The sequence below is a fragment of the Homarus americanus genome, unplaced genomic scaffold, assembly GCF_018991925.1.
Source record: "Homarus americanus isolate GMGI-L3 unplaced genomic scaffold, GMGI_Hamer_2.0 scaffold11794, whole genome shotgun sequence".
Classification (NCBI taxonomy): domain Eukaryota; kingdom Metazoa; phylum Arthropoda; class Malacostraca; order Decapoda; family Nephropidae; genus Homarus; species Homarus americanus.
The window spans coordinates 1,265,798-1,271,620 of NW_024739301.1; positions in this window are offsets into that span (position 1 = coordinate 1,265,798).

Genomic DNA, 5,823 nt, shown 5'->3' on the forward strand with positions numbered 1-5,823 from the left:
TGACAGATGATTTATTTAAGTACATCTCCTCCCTGACTTATGACCTACTCGACTTACGACCTGCCTCAGTCATACCAAAATTTTGTCAAATTACGTATTTTCGAGTCCCAACGTCAGTACAGTACATAGACAAAATTTTCGTTTGTAATTCACTTTAAATTGGCTGGCAAGCTTAAAAGTGAGAGTTTTGTGGTGCTGAGAAGAAAAAGAGACACCCATGACACCCATTTTAGCTTTTCTATGTATTATTTAAGCATTTTCGACTCACAACCATTTCAACTTACGACCTTGATTTGGGTCCCTAACCCCGTCGTAAGTCGGGGAGGAGCTGTATTAGTAAGAAATTAAGGTACTGTAATTACTTTCCAGATGACTGAGACATTTCTAGGATATTGATGTTGTTAGGAGAAGCTTCAAAAGCTTTCATCCTCTATGGCAAATTTCCCTTGACTTGAAAGTGTTGTTGATGTACTTTGTTTAACATCTCATACAGCTGAAGAAGAGTGCCTTTGATGATTACTGTGTTTAATAATAAAACCACATCAATATAGACTTAATGAGCAGTGCACCATCACCATTTTTAACTCTGTAATGTGTTTGTTCTGATCTTTATCCATTTAACACAGTAAAAATTGGATGTGACATATTGGTGTGTGTTTGTGTGTTTCTTATAAAAAACAATATACTTGCCAAGCATTCAATATTTGCATGTTAAGCAATGAGATTATTGTTCATAAATCATTATATTTCTTTTCTTTACCTTCATTTACTTGTTAGCTAATAAAACCTAAAGGAAACAAAGCCTGCAGAACTAAGCCTTTTAGGATAAGAAGAATAATTTTTTTTTTCAGTTATTTTCAGTATTACAGTCTCAGATTATACCACTTTTACTGTTATTATTTTAGCATGTTAGACTGGAAATTAGTAAAGTATGCTACCAATGCTCCTTCTTTCTGACATATTTGTAACAGACAGTGATGGATTAGTTAATGGTAATGGATAAATTATTTGAACAGTGTTATGTGAAACAGAGACCCCAAAGACATTATAGAGGGAAATGTTATACAAAACTCAAGTGGGGTTGGTTGTCATATGTGCTGTTATGTCCGATTTGATAAAGGTAAAGCCTATGGTAGAGGTTTAAAAGATATATTCATTGTATTTGATATGCTTAAAAAATTAAAGGTTAGTGGTATATAGTGAAATAGTGTAGATAAACAGTACAGTAATTACCTTTCATTGCATAAGCTGTTGCATCACCGGGGATGTTATTACCACAGTCAATCAATCGCTCTCCCGTTGCATGGTGTGTTCACATCATCTCTCGGAGATCTCCTACATTCAGACTTGACACTCAATTGTAAAACTATCCTGTTACTTTTCTCCTTAGATTTAGTGTTCGCTCTTAATACATGTTTGTTTTCCTGATCAGTGCAAAGTCTTAACATGATTACTTGAACAGGAAACAGGAATTAATTACAGGTACTAATAATAATATAATTATTATATTGTATTAAGTTTTGTCAGATCAAACCAAGCCAGTAGAAACACATGCATACAAGTATCTATGAGGTTATTGTTTGTAAAATATGAGATGCATAATCGCCCCAGGGGCTATACTAGATACTGCACATGATATTACTGTCTACAGTATATGTGTCATCAGTTCTCTGGTATGGAAGCTTTGGTCTTGGCGGGAGGTGTAATGATTGTTTATCAGACCATAGCTTACAGCCCAGAGAAAGACAACACATATAACAGTAAGTAGATGCCCACGTGGTAACCCTCGTAAGTTGACACACCCTACAGTAATTAAGGTGGAATTAAGACCTTACCCAGAGTTCTCACCGCCACTCGATCATGACCGTGTTAAAGAGTCACCTGACCAAGACACCCTGGTGGTAATAATTAGGAAGCATTACTGACCAGCAACATGACCACGCACCTGGGCAAAGACAGTTTAGTGTTAATTAGGAGAGGTCAGCTGCCGGCTCTCCTCCAATATAAAGAGGCCTGCAGCTCCTCCCACCAGCATTACTAACAGAACAGGGAAGGTGCCTTCAGCTCCAAAGCTACTCTACTAAAGATAGGAAAGCTCCAGCTAAAATATATGAAATATGTGTATGCTGCAGTTGCCAGATACCTCAGTAATAGCGCCATCTATTGGCTGCGTCCGAAAGCTATTCGTGACGTCATGAGTGATATTTTTTTTTATGTTTTCCATTTATTTTTAGACATCAATCTTCATTTATGTATGCATGTATGTATACATATAAAGAGAGAATGAAAATACTACTGTATAATTTTCACTGACTCCACTGCCTCAAGATCTTAGTTGAGTTCAGAAATTAAAAGGCAATCTTTTCTCTTGCTTAATTATCATACAATTACTGCAAGTGATGAATCACCTGTTATGCCGTTACATAAATTTGGGGAATAAATTACAGTGGTCCCTCGGTTAACGAGATTTCGGTTAACGATTTACCTTCCATAAGATACTTAACTTCGGTTAACGAGCAATCCCTCGATTAACGAGTTTTTTACGAGCCGACTTCAACATGTTTTCGCTTGCATTTGGCGGTCCACCAGCTGTAGTATTAGTCCGCCAATACAGTAATCGGTTTTAGGGCTTAAATTCCTTACTATTTTAGTAAATATCAAGAAGTTTATACTATTCAATAATTTTAAAAGTTTAATATTAACTTTTTTAGTCATTTTAACAATTATTGAACATAATTGAAGGTAAAGAAACTAGTTTCTGGCGTGCCATCCAACCTGTTAACACACCAGACAAGCATTAGTCTCTCTCTGTTTTCAGTGGAGGTAACATCTTGCTTGAGACTCTCTTCAACTAAATGCTTTTTTTCTGTGTTTCCAAGTAAATTATTGGTCATTTTGAAATATATTTTACATATTGACAATATATAATGCAGTGCAGTGTTGATTTAAAGAAAATAATCTTGAAATACACCAAGAGAACTAAAATTTTATGGGTGAAATGGTGCCATGGGGTGACTTCTCTTCTTCCTTCTCCTCCACCCCCATTCTAATTCCCATCATCATCATCATCATCATCATCCAGGAGCCTTCTACATACACACCTCAAAGTAAGTGTATTTTTCTACCCTTTTTGTTGAATTTAGGCAATTTTCGGTGAGCTGGAACCAATTACCCAAAAACCAATTGAAACAATGGTTTCGGTTAACGAGTTTTTCGGTTAACGAGCAACCTGCTGGAACGGATTGTGCTCGTTAACCGAGGGACCACTGTAACTTGTTTTCAAAAGAGTTCTTGGTCAACTTTCACTAATGCACAGGTCTTTGTTTGGATATTAGAAATATATTTTTCCGATGGTATTTGATGAGTTTCGAACGAATTTGATATTCATTTCAGCTGGAATCAATATTTTTTTTTAATCCCCTCCCCCCACCCTACCCATCAATCTTAACGAAAAATGTTTGGAGTAAATCACATAAATAAAAAACAACAAACCAACTAAACCAAACCTAACACTATTTTTCTGATGAAACTGCAGTTGACGTAAAATATTCACAATGTCGGCACAGTTCTTTCCACCTGTTCAGTCAGAGACGAGACCGATCGCCCAAGCGGATAACGAGCCGATCAGTGGTGAAGCAGATAAAATTAAAAGTAAAGTAAAAGGTACTGAAATATCAAATCTCCGCTCCCGACGCACCCACGCATTGTTCATTGGCTAAGACAAAGAACTCTTGTCCAATTATAAGTCTCCTATGGCTATAGCCAATAAGAACCCCCCCCCCTCCGCACATGCGCTGTAGACACTTATAAAGCCAACACGGAGGTAAGGAGCACTGCATGATGGTTGGTCAGACCTCTGTGAGAAGTAAACGGCAAATGGCGACACTTGTGACTGACCAAATCTAATAATATTGAAAAATTAATATCTAGGCTATCCTTAATTTCAGGCGGAAATGTCACAGAAGAAAACGGCCTTAGACTTGTCCAAACATTACGAAAACACATTAATAACAGCGAGAGAAATACCGGTACAAGATCGAGTAAATCGCCGAATTTTTGTCTATTAAAAGGCATTCTTATTGTTTATCTTTACTGAAATAAACAGACACAAAGCCAAAAATTCAAGTTGTGGTTTGGTCATTCATGTATTATAATATTTCATCTATCATGCTCGTCACAAGTCGAGGTCGGGAGGGAGACTTCCCTAACCAGCTAGCAGAGTCTCCCATAAGAGACATAGTCCAGCAGCACCTGCAGTTTCCCCAGCCGATGGGCCTCCCTCAGGTCACACGTGAGTCATTTGTCAGAACGATCCATTAGGGTGAGTTACTTAAGGTGGGAAGTGTATCCATTTCATGTTTGTGTCCGAGTCATTGCCGAGTAATGTCAATATATGAATGTGTCTGTGACAGCTGAATAATAAATAGCTGTACTTGGAGTGGTGTTTAGAAAGATTTCCCCTAAGAATATATTAATATACTGTGCAGTTAAATAAGTAATCAGTTACGTTACCAAACTTTCCTCACTTTAAAATCCTACAGCTAAAAATTCTTACTGTTACTTTCTACCTAGTCTCCCCCTCATTTTTAATCTGCATTGTCATGCAGGTTAAAATTTTAATTGATAAAGAACAATACTAATTGTAAACAATAAGGATAGCCGACAAAGCTGTCAGATGAGTATTTTCAAATTTAGCTTTGGTCTAATCAGTAATATCATAGATACATATCTAATAAGATGCGCCACTTTCGCTTCCCAATTGTAATCGGTCGACAGCATCGACTCAAGTAGTCGAAGGTTGTTTATATACTGTATATCATGTCGCCGTGGAGTAAAGGCTGCTCCAGCTATTGTTCACAGTGGAGTTGTGGGGTTCAGGATGTTTGGTTCACACTCAGGATGGGTTGGAGAAAGGAAACTCACAATGTTCTCTCTTTATACATGTTGTATTGGATGTACAATGCAGCTTGGTGCTGGGCAGGCAGCATGGTTACAAGCGTGATGTAGAGAGAGCTGGTTGGTGAGGGTGCTCAGAGGAGGACCAGTTTGTGGGTCGCCATGCTCGCCGGCGGGAGCGAGGTCCGCCAGGCAGGCGGAGGAGGAGCGAGGTAAAAAGAGGCAGGTCACCACGAGGTCAGGTCTTAAATAGCGGGGGGTAGGCGTGGCTTAGTAGTTGACCCCCGCTCCGTGATGTATGGCGGCGCTGGTTGACCTAGAGTCTAGGTCCTAGACCACGAGGCATACACTGGGGAATTGGTGGGGTCGGCTACTCAGCGACAAACAGCGTTTGTTGGGGAGAAATCCACTACAGAGTGTTCCAACAACAGACAAATGTTTAGATTCATAGTTTTTCCGATTCTCTAAATGTAAAGTAAGGTAATATTAATGTGTTCTTACAACATTTGCATGAACTGCAAAGGTCATTTTATAGTATAGGACATAATTCGATGCTGGGTTTTGTTGTTGCTAATGATAAGTTCAGATAAAAACAGGATTTTAACCTATGACACTTTTGGAGCATTTTACCCGCAACCAAGAAAACTGCTCGAAAAATTCTAAGCTGTGAGGAGAAATGGCGGGATTTCATTGTTTAAGCATGGCTGTCGTGTGTGTCGGGTGTCACTGGCGAGTGGGAAACCAGGACACCCCCTGAGGATGGTTTTTAAGGTAAGAATTACAATTTCTGACTTGAAATATATTGTCATTGTGCTGATTATGGCGGAGCCCCCCGGTTATGAAGTTAGGTAAGGTTTGGTTGGTTAGGATAACTTAATTAGTAATGAGTGGTTAATAGCACCAACCATACGTACCTAATCTTACCTA